General features: G+C 42.0%; 1 long non-coding RNA gene across 2 annotated transcripts in view; it reads right to left on the bottom strand.

Moving 5' to 3' along the window:
• Positions 1 to 15,628: 15,628 nt before the first annotated feature.
• The window catches only part of LOC139180622 (uncharacterized), a 31,521-nt gene continuing 22,383 nt past the window's right edge, over positions 15,629 to 24,766 (bottom strand). For both annotated transcript variants that reach the window (XR_011564859.1, XR_011564860.1), the window contains 3 exons: positions 19,728 to 19,819; positions 17,742 to 18,234; positions 15,629 to 16,457 (listed from right to left, as the gene is read on the bottom strand). This is a non-coding gene — a long non-coding RNA (uncharacterized lncRNA). The remainder of the gene's footprint in view (positions 16,458 to 17,741; positions 18,235 to 19,727; positions 19,820 to 24,766) is intronic.

Below are 24,766 nucleotides of genomic sequence, written 5' to 3' on the forward strand. Positions count from 1 at the left end.
TTGTAGCATATTACCCTGAGTTATTTAGTGGAGAAGAATTCAAACTTAGACCTCTCAGACACTCACAGATGTTTGTTTAGTGTTTAAGAAAAGAAAGGCACTTTAGTCTTTTTTAACTGACAAAGTCTCACTTGATCTAAATAATGAGCCAAGTAGCAGCTATGATGTAAAATACCAAGAGCATAACCAATAGCCTCAAGGTCGCATCTTCAGACAGCCAGTGACCGGCTGTGCGACCTTGAGCAAGTCTTTACTCTCTCTTTATCCCATTTTATTCTCTGCAAATTAGGTCTGTTTTCCATTCTACTGATCCACTGACCAATGCAGCAAATTGTTTACCCCTGAGTGACTATTTTTTCACCATTCATCGCTGTGGGAGTATAAGGTTCAGATTTCCCTCTTCCTGACACATATTCTATATTTTATCTGGTGGATGATGACCACTGAGTCTGCAATATGATTTGGTTTGCAAAATATCAGACAGTGGAAACTTGAAAGTCCCTTCTAGATCATAAAGCCTAAGAATGCACTATAGCTGACAATGTTTGCTTTTTTAAAAAGGCTGCAAATGTATTCGGCTGTGAAAGAGAAATACTATTTACTGAGACCCTTTTGAAGGTCCATTTCATTTTGTACAAAGGAGAAAGCCCACAGGAAGAAAAAAAAAATAAGGCTGGAGATTTTTTTTCTCTATGGGAGAGATTACAGAAATGCTAAAGTACATCAAGGACAATGGAATGTAGACAATATAGATTCATCCCAAAACTTTGAAACATCTTCATACCCTGGAATTAGTTATAGAGAATGGATAAAAAGAAGTGAAGCCTTCCTGGAGTGAACCCAGAAAAGGTAATTTGACATTTGCAAAACTCTTTAGGCCTGAATCCCCCAAAGATGAATTGTTTATTTTCCTTAGAAATTTAATTTAACAACAGCTGCTAGTGATATGAGAGGAGCAGGCAGGCTTTTAAAGATTAATACTGAAGTACAGAGAGCTATTATACCAAGGGAATCATATTCTGTAACAAGCTTAAAAGCAGTATCTTCCTTCAGTAGACATGTTTGACAGGGTTTGGGGCTGTTAAACCATTAGAATTCCTTATAATTGGGAAACTGCCTCTTTCACACAGGCCATCGGTGCCCACTTGGCTGTACTTAATGGGAGATGCTGATGGAAAGCCACAAAGGCAGCACTGGGGTGACATTCCATTTAATGCCATCCCCAAACAGACAGAAGTGTGAGCTTTCCAAGGGGAGGCATAACCACTGGGCTGGAAGCAGGATTATAGTGCAGAACCGAACAACTCAGGAGAGGGTTGTACAGCCCGGTGACTTAGGATGGGGCTCAGTGGGTAAGCAGGGCCATTGCTGCTCGTGGATGGATTTCCCGTCCCTCTCTCCACATCTCTGCAACCCTACCCACCCCCTGGAGAAAGAGTGCGGATTGTGGAAGCAGTGCATGCTTCTGTTTGAGAATTTATTTAAGTGAAAATAAGGAGTGGAAAGAACAACCAAAGCCCTTGTGTAATGGCATGCAGAGCGGACAGAGGGCAGGGGAACAGCTCTTTGTGTTCGAGGTCACAGCAAAATGTCACCTCTGTTTGGTCATCGATGCGAGAGCTGCCTCAGATGATGTCAAAGTCAGCCCTAAAAGTTTATTTCTGTGGATTAATAATTGCTTGCTTATTTTAATTGGGGAGAGGGATTTAAGGGATAAAATAAAGAGTAGCTGTGTAGAAATTGGAAGTTCCTTTTAAGAAATAAAAGAGAAAACTGACCTAAGTCCATTATGGTGACTGGTGGTTACATGACACTGAATCTACTGATTGACTCTAGAATCACCTCTCTGTCCCCTTTGATCAGCTCCCCATCACCATTCGTAGTCTCAACCATCTTGAACTTGCCCATCAACTTTCCTTCTTCCTTCTTATTATCTTCCAATTTGCTTCTCCACTGCAGCTGCTATCATATGAGTACAAGCTCAGACTACTCCCAGTGTGACAGGCCAAGAAACTGAGAGATGAGGTTGCTGGGGCAAGGGATAGTGACTTTATTGGGAAAGCCAGCAGACCAAGAAGATGGGAGACTAGTGTTCCAAAGAACTGCCTTACCTGAGTTAGAATTCAGGCTTCTTCTGTAAGTATTTAAAGGGGAGGAGAGAGTGGCCGCTTGTTGTAAACATCTTGGTGCAGGAATTCTTTGTTCTAATACCTATCCACCAGGGCTGTGGTCACAATGCTACTGAAAACCTCCAACAAGACAAAAGTTGGCAGCCCACTCTCGTATTCTTGCCTGGAGAATCCCATGGACAGAGAAGCCTGGCAGGCTGCAGTCCAGGGGGTCTCAAAGAGTCAGACAGGACAGAAGCAACTTCACTTTGTTTCTTTCAGAAGAATCTTTCTGTGCTGCAACTATTCATCTCTGTATGAATAGAAAAGTGTTATACCTTTAAAAGTCAGAGCCTGGAGAATGGACTAGCATACACATTTCAGGCTATAGGCAACATTCTTTTAGTCATTCTTAGCACAAGCAACAGAGCACAAGGGTTAGAGCTGAAAGGATAGATCCAGTATGGCACCAGGCTTGTTCTTCCCTATTACATAACCAGATATAGTTCCCAAAACGCAAATCTGCTCATGTCACTCCTTTGTTCACAGATTATAAAATGTTCACCACTGGCCTCAAAATAAAATCCAGGCTCCTTAGCATGTTGCACAAAGCGTCTGTGATGTGGCCTCCAGGAAGGCCACCAGTGGCAGGGCTAAGGAGGAAGCCTGCAAGGACTGTGAATTGTGCTTACCTGAAGGATGCTCAGGAACGTTCCTGGGAGAGAGAACAGGAGTCACGTACAAAGGGAGGTGCACAGAAACCAGCAAAAATGCCTTGAGTCGAATTTGAAGGGCTGAGGAGGAAAAGCCTGAGCCCCAGTTAGAAAGCTCTGCAGCAGAACAGACGGCAGTGGTGCAGAGACACTGGGCAAGGCGAGGGCGGGGCTCTTCATTCCCTGCCGCCATCTGTCTGCCCTGGCACAGAGGGAGAGTGAGGCAGGGGATGCCCCCCACGGCCCTGTCCAGCCTCAAACTCCTGCTGGCCTTCAACCATGCTCTCCTCCTGCAGGGGAAAAGTGTGCTGAAGAATGAAGAACACTGTCTCTCACATGGCTCTGTTCACACTCACCCCGCTCTGGAGCAGACTTGGCTTTTCCTTTTTTCCTTTTCTTTCTTCTGCCTAACAAACTATTTCTCAACCTTCAAGACATGGCAGAGATTTCAAAAGCTGAGTGTACCTTCCTACAGGCTCTGACTATTCATTGTTCCTTCTCTGTGTCTTGTTAGGACCTTGCACATTACCTAAGATATGACTTATCACATACTATAATGACTTGTTAAAGTGGCTGTGTCCACACTAGAGTGTAAGTTTCTAGTGAGGGTATGTCTTGCTCAATGTGCTAAGTGTGAGAGAGAGAGAGCAGGACTCATGAAAGGCACTCTTCTTTCTCACTGATTGAACCCAAAGAACTAAAGTAGAACTCTATATTAAATGTTTTTATTTTTCTGACTTCAGAACCTCAGGGAATGTCTCCTTCTGATTTAAAAGCTGTGCCAAAAATGTTCTTTGCCTCTACCCATAAGAGGGAGAGCTGTGTAGAAGAAAAGGAAGAGGAAGCTAACAGACTTCAGATCAAAACTCTAAAGGTATGGGGTAGATTCCAACTTGGCTCTGGAGCCATATTGACGTGAAGAAAAGGTTTTAAGCTGCTTCCAGAGAACAGCCTGCTCTGGGTGAGGCTGAGTAAATAGTAAAGGGAGCTGGAGTTGGATTTAGTACTGCTTATATGACAATAATATTTCCCTTGGGATGTGAGACTACATATCTAGAAAGATGGATTTGAGAAGAGAAAGCACCTTGAAAGACATGAATATCAAAAATCTTAGGTTGATAGTTGTTTCATTGCTCTATTATCTTTCTGGGATGAGGAGAACATTTCACTGTGAAGAAGGATTCATTTTAAATAAATTCAGTTCTGCATGGCCATTAGGTCTCTACTAAGATAAAAGTTACTGTACTGAGTTGGAATTATAAAGGATAGATGCAGTCATGTTTGAATGAATGAACAAGGCAATATAGAAGAATGATTAAATGCTTTAGCTTTGGAGCCAGATAGATCTGGACTCACAACTCAAATCTTCCATTATTCTGTGTAATACATTTTGGTGCTATAATAAAAATTTTAAAACTAAGGTACATGGACGGGGGAAGGTAATTCCAGCTGAAAGTAGCAGACTACCCATCTAAAAGTGGCTTAAACCATACTGAAACAAAATGTCTCACCCAAGAGAGAAAGACATGAGAAGAGGCAGTACTAGGATTAGTGCTGTGACCCCCTGACATTAACAAGGACCATGTCTCTCTACTCTGTTGTGGGTTAAATCGCATCCTCGCAAAATGATATGCTGAGGACGCAACCCCCAGTGCCTAAGAATGTGACTTCATTTGGAAATAGGGCCTTAACAGAGGGAGTCAAGATTAAGTAAGTGGGCTCCAACACAAGATGACTAGAGTCCTCATAAAAAAAGGGAAATTTGGATATAGAAACGGACATTCACAGAGGGAAAATGTTATAAACAAACATAGAGAAAACACAGGTTGTAAACAAACACCCATCAAGACAGAGGACTAATGTATCTAAAAGGCGAGGAAAGCCAAAGGTTGCCAAGAAATCACCAGAAGTTAGGAGCAGGCAAGGAAAGATTCCTGGATAGTTTTCAGAGACAGCGTGGCCCTGCTGATACCTTGATTTCAGACTACTAACCTCTAGAATTGTGGGGCAATCGGTTTCTGTTTATTTTTTACTTTTACAATGTTGTGTTGGTTTCTGCCATACAACAACGCAAATCGGCCATAATTATATACGTATCTCCTCACTCCACCCCTCTAGATCGTCACAGAGTGCCAGACTGGGTCCCTGTGCTACCCAGCAACTTCCCACCAGTTTACACACCATCGTGCAGGGATTGGAGAAAAGAATAAGGTTGAGGATGGCAGAGCTGCAACAATGTGTATTAATTTCCTAGATGTGAGCTGCCACAAATAAGTACGGTAAACTGTGGGACTTAAAACAACAGAAACTCAAAACATAGAAGAATGAATTTGAGTTTCTGTTAAGTCCCACAGTTTACGGTACTTCGTTGTAGTAGCTCATAACTAGGAAATTAATACACGTTGTTGAAGCTCTGCCATCCTCAACCTTCTTCTTTTTGCCAATCCCTCCACATACTCACAAAACAACTGCTGCAGTTCCAGGCACTATATTCTGCCACATCCAAAAAAGGACAATTTCTCCTAGAGTGCTATTTTTTTTTTTTAGGAAAAAGAAAAAAAAAAGTTTTCTTTCCCAGGAGGAAAACTTAGCTTTAGGTCTCCAAGAAGACTTATTTTCAGGTCCCATTTATCAGGAATGGTGATATGCCCACACTCTACATGCATGAGTGGCTGAACATGATGTCCACAATGCCAAGTATCTATCATGAGAGGCAGACACTGCTTTCAAAGCAAAAAGGAGAGGAAAACAGTTGCTAGATGGGCATGGGCAGCCAATGCCATCTGCCATAGGACAGAAGAATCAGATGGGTGACGACAGCTATCAAAGTCCCAAGTTTATTCGATGTTCACACTTTCTGTATTTATGTAGACTCCATTATGAAATTTTATGTTAAAGTAACAGCTAGCAGGACTTCCCTGGTGGTCCAGTGGTCAAGAATCCCCTTCCAATGCAGGGGACATGGATTTGATCCCTGGTCTGGGAACTAAGATTCTACATGCCAAAAAACACAACAGCTAGCAAAGGTCTATTTGACCATCTACTGTGCGCCAGGGCATTATGATGGATTTTGCATGTATTTCCTAACTTTATTTTAACAAACACCTACAAAGTCAGTATAGTTATCTACTGTATGCCAGGGCATTACGATGGATTTTGCATGTATTTCCTAACTTTATTTTAGCAAACACCTACGAAGTCAGTACAGTTAATGATCCCAGTTAACAGATGAGAAATCTGAGACAGAGAACATAAGGAAATTGTCCAGTGTCACACAACTAGTAAATGAACTTAGGCAATCTGATTGGAAAAATCAATCGATAAAACCTCTGAACATCTATCCCGTGAGATAGAAAAATACGTCCCTCACTAACCAGTTTCTCTTTGGAAGCTTTATGACAAAGTTGAAAATTTTCATCAAATGAAACAAATTCCCTTGGAGATTCTCACAAACAACCTCTAATACAGTTCTGTAAATTCCTTTCTTACATATATAAAAGTCCGTATTCCTCAGAGGAAAACATTTTCAGCAAAATTCAAAAATGGAATATTTAAAAACCAAATACAAATTGTTTTCTTATCAGAGAGGTTTGGTAGTATGGGAAACTCCCTAATTTCAGAGTCTTTGAATCCTAGCTTAATCAGAAAACATATAAATTTTGATCAGTTACAAAACTTCCTCACACCTAATTTTCCTCATCTGTGAAAGGAGTAGTATAAAGACTAATTTGTGAGGCGGTTCAGGGAAGAAATGAGACAAAGTATGTAAGATATCTGGGACTATTCTGTGTTGCAGAGTAGTCACTCAATAATTAGTAGCTCTTATTATTAGTCTGGCTTCCCAGGGAACTCAGTAGTAAATAATCCACCCGCCAATGCAGAGGACGTGGGTTTGATCCCTGGGTCCAGAAGATCCCTTGGAGAAAGAAATGGCAACCCACTCCAGTAGTCTTGCCTGGGAAATCCTATGGGAGGAGCCTGGCGGGTTATAGTCCGTGGGGTCACAAAGAGTTGGACATGACTTACTGACCAAACAAGAAATGATTAGTCCACATTAGAAAAGACTGTTTCACTCATCAGGCATGGGTACTGTCTTTGAAATTAGCATCATCTGAAGAATTTTTTTTTAATCTACATAATTTAAGCAACGGTGAATCAAACTGAAAAAAAGGAAAAAAAAAACAAAAACAAAAAAAATCCAGGGACTTACCCGGTGATCCAGTGGTTAAGACTCCATGCTTTCACTGCAGGAGGCACGCGTTCATCCTCAGTCTGGGAAAGAAGATCTCACATGCTGCACGGCACGATCAAAAACAAACAAAAATCCAAAAACTGCATTTGCTTTTGCACTGGAACAGCCCCAAGGAAGTATCGTCAGAGCTAAGTGCCATATTTCAAGGTAATCAAAGTTAGTGCTTTTTGATATAGCTTTACAGTAATTAATGTTGTCCTGTGGCAATAGCCTATGAAAAGTGGCAAGAACTGATCAATTTAGACTTGTATTTTGCAGTATGAAAACATTGGGAGGTATGAAATAGTATTGGAGTTCCTGTTAAAAGTCCCTCTATGGCTTTGGTCATTTGGTCACTTGAAATTCTGAATGTGTCTTAGAAGTATGGTTCTTTTTAAATACAAATTTATTTCTTCTAAATGCATTTAGCATTGACTTCTGTGCAAGATTAATATTTGACTTGGCAACTATAGTTTGTTCATTTGGGAGTTGAGTAGTGCCTAATTCAGAGGATTTTTGTGAGGATTAAATGCATTTATACATACAAATTGCTTAAAATAGTGTCTGACACACAGTGACCGTTCCATTCAGTTCAGTTCAGTCACTCAGTCGTGTCCAATTCTTTGCGACCCCATGGACCACAGCACGCCAGGCCTCAATGTCCATCACCAACTCCCGGAATTTACTCAAACTCATGTCCATCGAGTCATCCCCTTCTCCTCTCACCTTCAATCTTTCCCAAGATCAGGGCCTTTTCAAATGAGTCAGTTCTTCGCATCAGGTGGCCAAAGTATCGGAGTTTCAGCTTTAGCATCGGTCCTTCCGATGAATATTCTGGACTGATTTCCTTTAGGATGGACATATTGGATCTCCTATACATACTACTGGAAAAACCATAGCTTTGACTAGACCATTCCATAAGAATTTGTTATTATCATTGTTACTATTATCTTTGTCATCATTATTAATATTCTATTGAGAAATGAAATCATTTTCATTAGAAAATGATTAGAAATAAGAAGCCCATAATGTTTTCTTTAGAGCAGTCTATGTGAATTACTTCATGATTATAATTTAAATGTAAATGAGGAATTATTATCAGCACATATTAAGAAAGGCATAAAACATGAAAAAAGTCTGGATTATTTTGCCCAAGATAGATGGGCAGGATAAAAGAAAAGACATATTGCTTTTTCTCTTTCATTCCATTTTTTAAAATTTATGATTATATCTCAAATCTTCTTGAGGCAAAAGAAAAAATTATTACATTGGGGAGAGGGGAGAAGAGGGTGAGATTCATGGAAAGAGTAACATGGAAATCTACATTACCGTATGTAAAATGGACAGCCAAGGAGAATTTTCTGTATGGCTCAGGAAACTCAAACAGGGGTTCTGTATAAACCTAGAGGGGTAGGGTAGGGAGGGACATGGGCTGCTAAGTCGCTTCAGTCGTGTCCAACTCTGTGCGACCCCAGAGATGGCAGCCCACCAGGCTCCACCGTCCCTGGGACTCTCCGGGTAAGAACACTGGAGTGGATTGCCATCTCCTTTCCAATGCATGAAAGTGAAAAGTGAAAGTGAAGTCGCTAAGTCGTGTCTGACTCTTAGCGACCCCATGGACTGCAGCCTATCAGGCTCCTCCGTCCATGGGATTTTCCAGGCAAGAGTACTGGAGTGGGGTGCCATTGCCTTCTCCGAGGGACATGGGAGGGAGGTTCAAAAGGGATGGAATATATGTATACCCATGGCTGATTCATGTTGAGGTTTGACAGAAAGCAACAAAATTCTGTAAAGCAATTATCCTTCAATAAAAAAAATTAATTAAAAACAAACAAAAAAAAGTATTACATGATAAAATGTTAGGGATTTTTGGATAACTTAAAGACATGAAACATATCTCATATTTAGATATATAGATATTCTTTACTTTTCTCTCTGTGGTCAGGGGAACTTCCTAGAGGGTTGTAATTAGTTGGACATGAGACCATGGAACATGAGACCAGTTTAGAAAAATTGTTTTCTGTCTCCCAATTTAGAAAAATTCATGAGGAAATGAATTATCCTGATCTTTTTTTTATGAAATGGGAAGTGGAAAAGTAAGTGAACAAATTAATAGTTTGATAAATTATTCTGCCACACACATGCTCCTTACCAAAAAAGAAAAAAATCTGGTCACTTCAGCACTGTATACAATGCCCCTGATTTTTTAAATCATGTCCTGTTGTTCTTCATTGAGGCTACTTGCAAGTGTACAAAGCGAACTGCTTTTCTTTTTTAAAACTTTGCAATCTTTCTAATAGACTTCCCTTCCAGATGTTTCAGATGCTGTGTCATGACTGTTTTTCTCTCTGAACTTCTTGAAATTTGCTTCTTGAAGCAAACTTCAGACTGTGCTCGGTCTTTCTTTCTCCAGCTATGAGATCAACTAGCAAACACGACAGCTTCTACCCCAAGGCCAATCTCTTTCCTTTCCCTTCATGGTGAGGCCCCAAATATCAGTTCCCTGAGACATTTTATCTTCTTCTCCAGATGAAATTATCTAAAAGACAGTAAAGAATTTGTCAGAAACTCTTCTTTGAGCCAAAGGAGCGTTTTGACAAATGTTACGTGAGGCTCCGTGTGTTTTCCTGGTCAGGGTGTGTTGTTCTTTTCTGCAGCTGGCTCCTCATGCTTACAGTGGACAGCCACTGTGACACCACCGTTCTTTCTCTCCTTCCGTCATCATGCAGATACACTCTAAAGTCTAATGTGCAGATTTCCACATTGTATACACTCTTGATACACAGAGCTCCAAATCCCAGGTTGAAAGAAGCATTTAAAAAAAATAAGACTCACACTTAAATCACCATATTCCAATCTTGAGCTTTAACTCAGCGAGTCTCAATAATCCTTATAAGATTAGTATTATCTGAGGTAATAATCTTAATTTCATAATTTAATATACATGTATACATGGTCTTATCTTGTTTACCACTTTTTTTTTTTTTAAGAATTGAGAGATACTTGATATTTTTTCCTTTCTTCACTTTATCTCAATGTATTTTCACTCACTGACTCCCTGGTTTGGCGCTATTTAATTGACAGATAAACTAATAGGCCATGAATTCTCAAAGCCCACAGTACATAACAGGCACCTGTAGGATGAATTTAGAGTTGCAGATTCAATGATATCCAACCCCCCTTTCACAATGGAATCCATAGATTTAGAGTAGGGCCCATGAACTGGTATTCTAGGCAATAATTTTGACGTAGACTACCCTTTGAGAGGTCCGTCTAGTCAAGGCTATGATTTTTCCTGTGGTCATGTATGGATGTGAGAGTTGGACTGTGAAGAAAGCTGAGCACCGAAGAATTGATGCTTTTGAACTGTGGTGTTGGAGAAGACCCTTGAGAGTCCCTTGGACTGCAAGGAGATCCAACCAGTCCATTCTGAAGGAGATCAGTCCTGGGATTTCTTTGGAAGGAATGATGCTAAAGCTGAAACTCCAGTACTTTGGCCACCTCATGCGAAGAGTTGACTCACTGGAAAAGACTCTGATGCTGGGAGGGATTGGGGGCAGGAGGAGAAGGGGACGACAGAGGATGAGATGGCTGGATGGCATCACCGACTCAATGGATAAGAGTTTGAGTGAACTCCGGGAGTTGGTGATGGGCAGGGAGGCCTGGCATGCTGCAATTCTTGGGGTCACACAGAGTCAGACACGACTGAGAGACTGAACTGAATTGAACCCTTTGAGAAGTACTATTCCAGACCAAAAAAAAAAAAAAAATGTTCCTCCTTTACTGAGACAGGCTACATTATCCAAGAGCCTATTATTCCAACATCTTAAGCTATTGTCCAGAAATTCCAATGATTGCCAATACCATCTGTGTAGCCAAATGTTTGACTTCAAGACAGTTTTTCTCTTCTAAAATCTTATGGATAGAAAAATATGTTGAAAATACCACTTAGCATCCATAGCCCCTTTCCCTCCTTTCACTTCCTACCCAACATTTCAGAAAGAATCCTGTTTTCAAATGTCTTTAATCCTGAGATGAGTCAGCAAGAGTGGGAAATGGTTAACCATCTTGATAAAGTTATTCTTCCCTTATAGGATATATGCTTTGGAAAAACAACACATCTCCTAAATTATGAGGATATTTACATTCATCTGCATCTAAATGAATCAGTAGAAAGTTATCAACAGCCATGCCAACTTTTCCATGCCTCCTGTGATCAATGTCAAGCTTTCCTGTTCCCAACAGTGCTTGAAAATCATACTTACTGGATCATGTCTTTTCCAAAAGATCTGAAATCTCTAAGTCAGTGGTACCAAACCAAGTGCAGTTTGGACCCAGGGTACATTGGCGATATCTGGAGACATTTGTAATTGTTACGAACAGAGCTGGGATGCTACTAGCACCTGATACGTGGAGGCCAGGATGTTGCTAAATACTTGACAATGCACAGAGAATAAATATAAGTTGCACTGATACTGTGAAACTCTGCTATACAAAACAAGCCTCACACTTGCCATGAATACACAATAACTATCATATGCTCTTTAAAAATTTTTACTATTAAGTGTATATATCCCATTAGATCAGAGTCGGACACGACTGAGTGACTTCACCTTCACTTTTCACTTTCGTGCATTGGAGAAGGCAATGGCAACCCACTCCAGTGTTCTTGCCTGGAGAATCCCAGGGATGGGGGAGCCTGGTGGGCTGCCGTGTATGGGGTCACACAGAGTCAGACACGACTGAAGCGACTTAGCAGCAGCAGCAGATCAGTATTATAGCTTCTCAAATTTTGTTCTTACATCAACTGAAAAAAAAAAAAAAATTCACAACCTAATTATGTTTTACTCAATGGACTCACTGAGGACGGAAGCCCAGAAGACAGCCTTTGAGGGGCTGCTCCAAAGAGGTAAGGGAGGAGCCAGGATATACAAGAGTTCAAACAAACAAAAAGTCACATAGTTGAACATCAAAGATTGCTGCTAATTAATGAAAACCAGACATCTCAAATTAATGAACTTAGTACTTTTCTATATACAGGAAGATGCAAGAGTCTGGGCTCCTTGAAATCATTTCTTTGATCTGCACCCTAGCTTCCTGGGGCCAGTATCCTGGCTCCTTCCTCCCCAGTCCCCTGGGCTGCACAGTGCGGGAATGGCGGCAGTGACTGATGTCTTGATGGCCTGCACATCCTTGTTTACTCATGTGGCAGGCAGCGTTTTTTAAACTACGCTCCAACTCAGCTTTTGGCTTTCTGATAGAATCTTTAATTCCACACATACTTCTTTTTTTTTTACTTTTCTGTATTAGAAACAGTATCATGGACATTTGTGTTTCTGTAGTTTGGCAACTCTTCCTTTGGAAGAACAGTATCTCACCCGCTCTGTTTCTGTGATTTTTAGTGAATCTGCTGTTCATGAGTTCCCTTCTCTCCTGAACACACGGTGACCAGGGGGCCCAAAGCTAGGCCAATCTGTCTTCTCTGTTGGGAATGACACACTTATGCGCTCGTGTGAAGGCACACAAGAGCACGAGACAGTTGTAAGGGCTTCATCCAGCGGCAGCGCTCATCAGTCACGCGCTGCTGGTGTTACAAGCTGCACTGATTCCTCTCTCTGGGAACTCTGCAGAATCTGCCCACTAACTGTTCTCCTCATTTAAAATCTTTAGAGACCTATGCCTGCAAATAGCCAAGGAACCTACAGCGAAATGGAGCCAGACCCTGTGGTTCTTCCCCCACCATGTCATCAGTCTGCCTTTTGTCTGTAGAAAAACATGAGCCAAAGAATACATTTAATCCGAGAAGTGAGAACATGCAGAAGCCAAGAAAAGCAGTCAAACAAGAAAAAAACAATAACAGTTTGGTCATTAAGAAAAGTCAAGGGCTTTCAGTACCCCTTCCAGGATCATAGATAATATTCTGAGCTATATTTCTGAGCTGTTTTGTAGATACTGAAACCCTCACCAAGTGGAAGAAATTAACTACATGATGACCAGACCATAATATAAGCTGCAACAATTCTGAGAACAGGCCTCAAAGAAATGGAAACAAACCAGCCCTGGACTTGAAGATTAACTGTACTAAAAACAACGAAGATGATGCTGGTCAGACTGCTGCTTGAGCAATTTCAAGTCACTATCAGAGCTGACTGTGCTGTCTCTGCATGTAGCCCCCTCCCTCCACCTATACACCCTAAAATGCCATTTAAAAGCTCTTGCCCACTGCTTGTTGGGAGGAGGAACACCGCCTTTGGACAAGCATCTGCCCCTTTATTGATTTTAGAGCTAGGAGCAGCCAGACCCCACTGTCAGCAACAACAGGATACACTTTTCTTTATCACTGATGTGCTGATACAAAGAAGAAATATTCTCCCAGTTGCTTCACCTCCTCTTTTGGAAAGAAATCGACTTGAATTAGTTCACAGTTAGAGCTTACCTCTGGTAAGGAGAAAAACTTAGTATTCATCCCTCAAAGCTCTGAAGTCTTAGCCTCATCGTCCACCCAGGGGAGTATTTCAGAGGAGCTGCTCAAAGGCGGTCTGCCTTCCTAGGCCATCGGCAACACCTGCGGCTTGTTGGAAATGCAAATCAGGCGTCGATCTGGGCTGCAGTGGCTCGGATTTAGTAGGTCTGGGATGGGGCCCAAGAATTTGCTTTTCTAACAAGTTCCATGGTGATGCTACCATTCTTCAGACCACATTAGAGCAGAACAGGGAGACCCTGTCACTTTTTTCTGCTTTTAACCTTTATCTTACCTGACATAAAGCTCAGCTGCTTTCAGTTGCAAATAACAGAAACTGGCTTAAATAACAAAGGGAATTTATTTCCTCATGCAGATTGAGTTTAGAGGTTTGAGGGCTTCAGCTGTAGCCCAATTATGTTGCCAGCTATCTGCTTCTTTCCAAGTAAATGACCTCTTTTTGAATATAACTGAAAACTCTAGAGCTGCCAGGTGTGAACATACTTACCAACTAATCACCACTCCTCAGATTTATCTTTAATCTGTGCATTTTTAGCACATTTTAGGGGCTTAATAAAAAGTAAATGTTAATCTCTGTCATTCCTCCTCCTTTGAGGATGTCTGTTAATAATTTCAGGGCTTCCCTGAGGTTTCTTTCAGTGGTAAAGCCTGCCAATGTAGGAAAGGCAGGCTCAATCCCTGAGTCAAAAAGATGTCCTGAAGAAGTAAATGGATACCCACTCCAGTATTCTTGCCTGGAGAACCCCATGGACAGAGGAGCTTCTCAGTCTATAGTCCACAGGGTTGCAAAAGAATCCGACATGACTTAGAGACATAATAACAACAACGTCTGTTATTTCTACCCAAAACAATTTCTTTTTTCCATTTCCACATCCTTTTGCCATACCGGAGGAGCTCCCATGTGCTAGGTAGAGAGTGGAGAACAGACATGGTTCTTCTTTGAAGAGCATTACTGTCCAGCTCAGAATAAGTTTTCTTCGTGTGTATGTGTTAGTTGCTTAGTCGTGTCCATCTCTTTGCAACCCCATGGACTGTAGCCCACCAGGCTCCTCTGTCCGTGGAATTCTCCAGGCAAGAATACTGAAGTGGGTTACCGTTCCCTTCTCCAGGGGATCTTCCCATCCCAGGGATTGAACCCCGGTCTCCTGAATTCAGGCTGATTCTTCACCATCTGTGCTATCAGTGAAGACCAAGTTTTCTTTACCTACTCCCCAAACCAACTTAGGGATCCTTGCTTCTCCAGTCTTTCCTCTTACACACTGTATCACATTATACTGGGTATATATAATAAATGCTGTGTATATAGAAAAATATGAATAAATATAAAGAAGGCTCAATGACATAGAATTGTTACCTGAATGTTGGGTTTGCCTTTTGGTGGTATTGCCAAAAGACAGAAAAGCCAAATTGCAGAAGGTCTTTTTTACTCACTGCAAGTGAGGCGAACACTAGGGATCTTTCCCAGAGCAGTGTTTTCTCTGAACAGCAAAAGTGGGAAAGTTTAAGCTATTGGTACATGCATATTCATGAAGGGGCCTGGATGGTAGGCAGAGTCCAAGCTTCAGTTGATTGAAGTCAAGAGGGTCAGAAAAGGTCAACATTCCTTTCGATTCCAGTTGATCTAGTTGTTGGCATTTCGATTCTGCAAAATGGCTCAAGACCGTGCTTTAGGCTAGTCTTTACCATCAAAAGAGAACTGAGAGTCTTTGTGACAGATCTAATATTTTTGCTCTTGTTATTTCTCTTGCCCGTTAACAGTCCGTTGTTTATGCATTCTTTTGTTCCCTTAAGACCGTTTATCACTGAGACCTGTTCAAGACCAAGCATTATGGCCAGGCTGAGACCACCAAGGGCTTGGGCCCAAAACAGCTTCCCTTATGTCAAGAAAGCCATGCCTGGTTCTCTTTCTCCAGGGACGACCCCTGCCCCACAAATCTACTTACAGAAAGAGGTAAGTGGAGGAAAATGACAATGTGGCCATAAAGGTTTTTGTAACTTAGATCAGGATTTGTTCAGCTGATACTTAGTAGACACTCTCATTTTCAACTAAGAAACACACAAGGGTGATAAAGATTGGGAAAACATAAAAATCCCATAAAAGAAATCATACTATATTTTATTAAATCAAAATCTTAAAATATCTCACAGTTACTTGAGAAATCAATAATGTTGCAAAGTATTCTTTTTTTAATAATACTCTTCTGCCTTGGGATAGTTGACTATATTAACTGTTATTTCTCCATGTAAGCAAAAAGAAAACAGAAAGCCATAAGGTCCTGCATTGGACACGTCTTCAGTTGAATATAAATCCTCGGAAGAGCACAGAGCTGATTTATAACTCCCGCTTTCCTGGCTGTCTTTTCTTCTTCCATCCAGCCTGGTAAAGCCCCGTCAAAGAAAACGAGTGACTGGAACCCTGTGTTGATTCCGTGTCTACTTTATCTGGAGGCCTTCATGTTCTCTTGTGCGTGTCCAACAGTCAGCTCTCAAGGTAAAGGAGAGTGTGAGAACACACGGCTGAGCAAATGGGAAATAAAACTAGGGAAGTTTTTGGAGAAAGGGCAGAAAAGGAGAAGCTGTCTCCCGCCCCCACCGCACCTTGCCTTTAGATTTCCCCTTTCTGTCCTCCTCTCCTCTCAACTCATCAACTCAGGCGCTGGCGTAGATGAGTGGTAATGGCTGCATTGTAACACGTTGCTGTTAATGGTAATGATGGAGAGTGTGTCTGGTGACTTGGACAAGGGCCAAGAAATTGCCAAGACCGTACACTGAGAAACAAGGCCCATCCTTCTGCTGTCTGGGTCACTCACGCTGCGCAGATGGGCAAACCACACGTAACTCAAAGCGGTGAGACACCTGCTGGGCTATTTATCAGGAGAGGCTCAGAGTTGTGTGCAACCAGAAGTTCTCCCAATGTGGGGTTCCTAAGAAAACAGGGCACACAATAACAAATTAAAATTGTGTAACCAAGTGTTTAGAAAATGGCAAAAGAAACCCGGAAAATGACACATGTAGAAGTAATGACAGATACTACAGCCATCACAAAACCTAGAAAAATAGCATAATATTCTTATTAATAGACTGTCTCTTCCACCATGATGATGCTTTTTTCCCTCCATACGTATGTCCTATTACTGGTGCCTTATATGGAGCACTTTTATATAGCAAATAACTCTGGTCCTCTAGGTTCTGGAGCTTAAAAAGGCAATAAGCAACTCATGTGGTTAAAATGTATTAGGACTGTGCATTTAACAAGGCATATCAACATGTTAATAGTGCACCTAGGGAGCTTTCCAAGTGGCTCAGTGGTGAAGAATCTGCCTTGCAATGCAGGAGACTTGGGTTCAGTCCAGGTAGGGGAAGTAAGGTCCCACATACCTCAGAGGAACTAAGCCTGTGTGTTGCAACCACTGAGTCCACGTGCCACAACTAGAGAGTCCACACACCACAATGAAAGATCCTGCCTGATGCAACGAGGACCTGAGGCAGTCAAATAAATAATAGAAAATAAATAAAAATTTAAAAATAAAATTCATTATGGAAGAAAAAAAATAATGTTCCTAGAAGATGACTTGGAAGTGGCCTGCTACAGACTGGATGTTTATGTCTCCCCAAGTTCATATGTTAAATTCTAGCTCCCAATATAATGGTGTTAGGATGTGGTGCCTTTGGAAGATCACTGGGTCGTCAGGGGAGAGCCTGCAGGAATGGAATCCGTAACATTATAAAAGAGACCCCAGAGAGTCTCCTTCCCCCTGCCGCAGGTAGAAACACTGTGAAAAGACAACTGTGAACCAGGAGGCAGGCTTTAGCAGACATCAGACCTGCTGGCACCTTAGGCTCAGGCTGTTGAGCATCCAGAGCTAGGAGGAATTTCTATTATTTATAAGCCACCCAGTCAACGGTATTTTGTCACAGCAGCCTGAACAGGCTAAGACAGGGCCCAAGCAGGTAAATCCATCTCCTGTGCTAAGTGTACTCGGTTAGGAACTTGACAGTTAAAATTCAGCGATGATGTTGAGATCCTACACTAGCAAAACTGGAGACATTTATGAGGAACATGGCAATGTGGAACGGATTCTTGGTACTTACCTACTTTCATCTTAGAATTCTGATCTTTCTGAATGAATTGCATATTCAAAAAAAAGTGAATCATTTTAAAGTGAAAATTACAAAAAGAAACCTATAAGACATAATTCTAGTCTTACCTTTGATTTTTTTTGTTGTTCAGTTGCTCAGTCATGTCCAATTCTTGGTGACCCCATGGATTCCTGCACGCCAGGCTTCCCTGTCCTTCACTATCTCCTAGAGTTTCCTCAAACTCATATCCATTGAGTCGATGGTCCCATCCAACCATCTCATCCTCTGTCACCCTCTTCTCCCCTGCCCTCAATCTTTCCCAGCATCAGGGTCTTTTCCAATGAGTCAGCTCTTCGCATGAGGTGGCCAAAGTGCTGGAACTTCAGCTTCAGCATCAGTCCTTCCAATGAATATTCAGGGTTGATTTCCTTAAGGATGCACTGGTTTGATCTCCTTGCTGTCCAAGGGACTCTCAAGAGTCTTTTCTAACAACACAGTTCAAAAGCATCAGCCTTCTTTAGCACTCAGCCTTCTTTATGGTCCAGTTCTGACATCTGTACATGACTACTGGAAAAACCATAGCTTTGACTTGATAAGGTTGATAAGCTTCTTCAAATTATGCTGGAAGGTGGAAGAAAAGGAAAAAAAAAAAAAAAAACCTGAAATGTTTGATAACTATCAGGAATCTAACAGGGACCTCAACTACAGTTTCTGTGAAAATACCAGGGCATCTCAACTCATGCTTAGTTCTGAGCTGAAGGAAAGAGGTGAGAACAAGCAGGATAGAAAGGTGGTCAAGAGGGGCCACTGTGGCCTCAGGAGACCAGTCCATTCACAAAAGTCCATTTATAAGGCCTTGTTTAGAGGGAGAGTAAAGACCCAGGCACGCCCCCTGGTGCCAAGCAGGAGCTCTGCAACTGGAAGGTCACGGGAGGCCCAGCTGAATCAGCAGGACCAAGGAAACTGGAGGAGGAGTCTGCCTCCCAGAAGACTCTTAACATGCCCTGGCTTGCCCCCTGGGCAAGAATAAGTGGCCCACCAAAGACAGATTCTGTACTCAACAGGAGATAGCCTTCAGACATGGATGTGTGACAGGCTTCCTCAACACTCTAGTATGAGCTCCTGATCCACATAAACAAAACAATTGTCCTTTTAAGCCACTACCTGTAGAACAGTTTCTTACACAGCATAGTAAACGGAACACTCTTCTCCGTTGATTTATTTCTAAATCGAGGCACTAGGTGGGCCCTTTGAACATAAATGATTTTTAACATGTTTTTAGGTGAGTACATTGAGAGGCAGTATAACCCTCAAAGACCAGCAGATGCTCTATCTTCAGAAAGGAGAATGAATCCCAGAGGTGTCACTTGTGGTAAAGAAGCCCCCTGCCAATGCAGGAGATGTAAGAGACACAGGTTCCATCCCTGGGTTGGGAAGATCCCCTGGAGGAGGGCATGGCAACCCACTCCAGTATTCTTGCCTGGAGAATCCTGTGGAAGGAGGAGCCTGGCGGGCTGCAGCCCCTAGGGGCGCACAGACCTGCTGTGTACCAGTGCATTTCAAGAACACCAAACTCCCACCACCGCCTCTGCAGCCTGGCTGTGTTCTACTCTCTTTCTTTCTTTTGTGCACACTCTTCCTTTCACCAGGGGTATCTCCCCTGAATCTCACTCCTTCCATCATATTCCTCCCCTCCATCATCACCTTCTTCCTTATCCAACTCCCTACAGTATAAATGAGCCTCTTCTGACTGCACAGCCCCCTGCTTCTGCATTGTGAATGAGCATCACATTACACAGTAACTGCCTTTTTTCGTGTTTCTCTCGTATGATTATGAAATCATGAAAGACTTCCAATTCAAAATGAAACCGGATGATACGAAATGGAAAATCTTATACACGTGCCCTCAGAAGAATGGAATTTAAGAAGTGAGACTGATTTCTATACATGCCTGCTGTACTAAAAACTAAGACTTACCTCCAGACCAATGAATATTTGCTAAGAATCTCTCCCATCCTCAAACTGGTGAACTTCCTGCCTGGACTCTCGCTGGACTTCTCCTTCTTCCCACTTTCCCCCATAAATTCAGCCTTCCCCGATCCCCATGGACTCACCTGTAACTTGCTACAGCACGTTTTCTGTTTTGTTTTTTTTTTAACTTTATCTTCCTTATTGCAAGTGGATTCAGGTCTCCTGGCTAGATATTCTGCAGAAAAGTCCAATTATAATTAGCACATGTTTTCTGAATTGCAATTCATCTGCTATTTCCAAACAAACTCAATTTCTGGTAATTGGAACTTGTTCCAGTTTACTTCTTTATTTAGACTGACAAAATACCAAAGGTGTGGAAAAATTCTTGGTCAATTTTACTTCTAAAGCTCTAATATGCACATATATTTTGGTGTATAGTAAGTGCTCATTATTTTCTCATTAAAAGGATAAATGAACTGTAACATGCCCTTTATGCAGGATTCAGTTAAGGGACTCTTTAACCCAATTTAGTTTTTCTTAGTATGTGCTGGCCAAATGGACCTGAATCTTCATTCTATTCTCAGAGAAGAGCAGGACCCATTCTATAAACCAGTATGAAGATTTCAGCTGATAAAAGCCACTGGGTATATTGATCTGGTCATATAAAGCCACTGGTCATATTGATTTGGCCCCTTATATCCTATAATTCTCCAATATAAACGGAAACTCTACATTCTATTGGAGCTCACCCTTCATTATCCCTGGGAGGGACTGGTTCTAGGACCTCTACTGATAACAAAATTCACGGATGCTTAAGGCCCTTATATAAAATAGCATAGTACCATGAAGACAGCTCTCCAAATCTGTGGATGCAAAACTTGCAGATAGGTGACCACCTGGACAACTTGAGAAAGATCTGAGCTCTCTCTCCTTTGTGTAGCTCTTAGATTAAGCCTGGGCCAGTATGGGCCACGCCCCTGCCCTGGTACCATAATTTAGATCTTTTGGTAGCTGTGGTGAAGGGAAAGTTCTAGCCCTGCAAAGGCAATGAAATCACCAAGCTGACCTTGCAGGAGGCCAGGGAAGGGAGTTCAGTGGCCTGAGGTAGGGTGAAATATCACCTGGCCGAATACTATTTCTGCCACATACCTCCTGTGAAATGTGGGAAAATAGTAATAACAACACTACAAAAGTATCTTTGACATTAATGAGCTGATGAATGGTAAAATGTTAATCCCCTTACAAATGTCAATTATTCTTGCAAGCAAAAGGTAGGTAAAACATAATAAAATCTTAGCAAAAGATGGAGTACTATCTCTACCAATACAGGAAATAAATGACTCTACCGTTTCCCAGCGGTCATGGGCAAGTCACATGATCTCTTTGTTCAGATATGAGATGGAGTCAAAAGTTGCATTTACCTGCAATGTTAATACATGTAAAATGCTTAACCTAGCACCTGACATAGACTAAATTCTCATCATAAATTAACAAAACACAATGTATACCCTTAAATGCACTTGGAAGTTTAAGCGAGGGAAACCTTACATATATATGGTTGTTTTTATTTAGTTGCTAAGTCATGTCCAATTCTTTTGCACCCTTTGGACTGTAGCCTGCCAGGCTCTTCTGTCCATAGGATTTCCCAGGTAAGAATACTGGAGTGGGTTGCCATTTCCTTCTCCAGGGGATTTTCCCAACCCAACCCAGGGATCAAACCCTGTCTCCCCTTTTGACAGGCAGATTCTTTTCCACTGAGCCACCTTGGAAGCCTTGTATATACATATGGTTTGTTTCATTTAGTTTTGGGTTTGGAAGAATTAGAGGAGGCTTCACAATGTATGTTGTCTATGCTTTGAAATATAGGTATCATTTTGACATAGAGAAGGGTCTCAGAATCTGCCTCTAACGCAGAGAAGGCCAGCTAGCTGTCTTTCTCAAAAAGTTAGATGGCATTCTTTCACTGTATAATATGGTAGGGAAATGATAATGCAGGGAGGTGGGGGAGTGGAAGTAATCTTAGGATCTCAAGTCTGTCTAGCCCTTAGCATTTCACAACAGGGGACCCTCAGAGGCAATGTAGAAACTGGACCTAGAGCCGTTGTTCTGGGGGAATTTCAAATAGAGGATCAAAATGCAACGTTAAAATTGGTCAGTGTATCATCCATTCTGCTCTGAGTACTTGGAAATATGATAATTAACTTTTTCTAAGGGTTAGACAGACAGACACATAACACACACACAGAATTTTTACCCGCTCATCAAGGTAGGAATCCCATTCAGATTTTCTTACTCCACCCACACAGCCTCCCTCAGGCAATTTCAGCCCCTCCCAGAACAAGACCTAGCTTATAGAAGTGCAGTCCAAACAAATACTTTAAAAAAGAAAAGGCAAGAGAAATGTTATTGTATGTCCCTGTGGGCCTAACCAGAATTAAAACAGCAGATAATTCTTTTGCCTGTGAATTAGAATGCAATAGGAAAAGGGAAAAGAAAGCCAGAAAAGGAACTTGCTGGCTTCTCTGAGCCATTTTGGAGGGCAGGACTCCAGGGCAGCAGAGATCAAGGTAGATGCTCTTGCCCTGCTAACCCGTGAGCTTTAGGACTTACTGGCTAGAAGAAGCTGTGGGTGAGGCGTTTGCTAGACAAGATTTCTCAGAAAAGTGATTCCTCAAGCCTTCAGGTTCTTGGAGGTCACATGAGAGGTCGTTTCCTGGTATCCAATCTGAGGACACCTGCCACCCCACCCCCACCACCCACTGCCACCTCACTATATTTCCTCTGCTCTGGACCTTTATTGCCAAAGAAAGAATTTTCACTCTCATTAAAAGAAATCAACACACAAAGACAGCACCCTCCCAAACACCAAGTTTACTTTAATACAGGGCTAGAGGGGGACACATCCCTTTGAAAGTCAGAACAGACCTCACTGGAAAAAAGTATTCCTCTGAGTTCTACCTCTGGCTTTCTGTACTGGTTCAGTTTAAATCCTCTGTTATCCTGTTGTAGAAAGCTCACTCTTACAAGTTTCTCTAATTTTCTGCAAAGCTGCAAATAATTGTTATTTTAAGTCCTCCTGGTCCACGGAATCTAAATATACAAATGAAAAGACCGTTAGGGATTACCTGAGGTTGTTCAGCCCCTTCTGATATGACCAGAGGCTTGACTTCCCCAAGCAGCTGAGCTCAGAGAGACCCTCAGAGAAAGATGCTGTGACCCTCTCTGGGCTGACGTCAGGGCTCCAGACCTCCAAACCCAACTCTTTGCACTCTATGATAAAGCCTTCTTGTGTTCCTGACTCCTTGTATTAAGGCTTCTCTTGTGCCTGCCTACATCCAGCCAGAGGGCTGAGAGCATCTAAAACTTATCTTGGATTTCAATATCAATATTCACTTTTTCATGAAAGAAGATTTGTGCCTTACTTGGAGGATTTTAGACACTTCCCATGAATGTGATTAGAAAGAGGGGTTTAAGAAAAAGCCTCAAAATTTCATTAGGAAAGCATTTACTCACTTGGTGCAAACATAAAGCAGAACGTGGATGAGATTGAGAAATGAAGTATTTGTTATCAGATCAATAAGCAAGGAGGTCACAGTCATCAGGGATTCCCGTCCTCCAGGGCGCTCAGGAAGGAGAAGAATACCTGCACAGATCTGGCAGCTGCAAGGCTGCAGCCACTCCCTGCAGGGCGTCCTGAAGGACTCAGGATGTGAAAAATCACTGGATACTCACCCCAGCTGAGATGATGAAAGCAATGATTTCAGGGAGCAGACTCCTGCATCTTCTCACACATAAAAAAGTGCTAAACTCCTTAACTTGAGATATCTAGGTTTCTTTAATTCACAACAATCTCTTGATGTTCAGGCTACCAGTCCTTTGTTACTAACTTCTGGCTCAGACGGTAAAGCGTTTGCCTACAATGCGGGAGACTTGGGTTCGATCCCTGGGTCAGGAAGATACCCTGGAGGAGGAAATGGCAACCCACTCCAGTACTCTTGCCTGGAAAATCGCATGGACGGAGAATCCTGTTAGGCTACAGTCCATGGGGGCACAAAGAGTCAGACACCACTTCACTTCACTTCTTCTATATAACCTGACCCCTTACTTCCCACCCGCCGTTCCTCGGAGCAATTCTCTCGGGATTACTTGAGATGCTGTCTGTTGGCCTTGAAGTCCTAAAAATTCCTACCAAATAAAACATAACTCTCAGTTTTTTAGGTTGTGATTATTTTTTAAGTCAACAAAGTAAAAACATGAGCCAAAGAAGAGCTCAGGAATTTATTCCTCCCTGTGCTCATGTCCCTCCTTAGCACGGACAGCCAGGCTGCTCCTAACCGCTAGCAAACTCGTGCTGGCACCCTGCTGGCATGACATACTTAGGTGCTTTGCTTTCTCTCTTAACTCCTGACTGTCTTTATGCCAGTTGGAAAGTCTGCTGTTATAAAAACTAAACATGACTCAGAAAAAGCCAAACATCTCTCTCTCTCTCTCACACACACACACACACACACACAAAACCCTCCTGTCTCTTTCCAAGTCACATCACTGCACAGCCTGCTCTCTGACTGCCCATGACACCACAGTTGCTCATCTGGTCTTGTCTGCCGCGTTCGTTGGTGGGAACTCCTCCAGACTCTCTCAGGCCCTCTGCTGTTTCCAGTCTCCCCACAGCTTAGTTTCCAGCAGGAGGGAAGCATTTTCTAACTCTGACTGTCTCCTTTGGGCTTGCAGAAGTGAGACCCAAGCCAAATTATGAAATCGTCCAAGGTCTTTGGGTCTTAGCCTTCCCATGCCCTTTGATACTTTTCTTCCAGTTGGAAAATTATGCAGGCATATTATATAGGCACCTAAGTACACTTTCTTAAATAAGTTATAGTGTTGCTAATTTAACAATATAGTATAACACAGGCAGAATGGGAAATAAGCCTTAAACAATTCTCAACTATCCCTAAAATATTTCTCTCCATTCTCACTACATTGTTCTGGTCCAGACCTTCATTGTCTTTTACTTGGACGCTAGCGTCCTGACAAATTTCCATGCTTCCTGTCTGCTTCTAACCTCTTTATACTATGCATTCCACACTGCCACCCACTGTAATCTATAGAAATGAAGGTCTGACTATATGAATCCTCTGCTTAAATGCCTCTGTACTTAGAGGATAAAAGCTAAGATTCATAGCAT

This window comes from Bos indicus, chromosome 29 (assembly GCF_029378745.1).
Source record: "Bos indicus isolate NIAB-ARS_2022 breed Sahiwal x Tharparkar chromosome 29, NIAB-ARS_B.indTharparkar_mat_pri_1.0, whole genome shotgun sequence".
Taxonomy (NCBI): Eukaryota; Metazoa; Chordata; class Mammalia; order Artiodactyla; family Bovidae; genus Bos; species Bos indicus.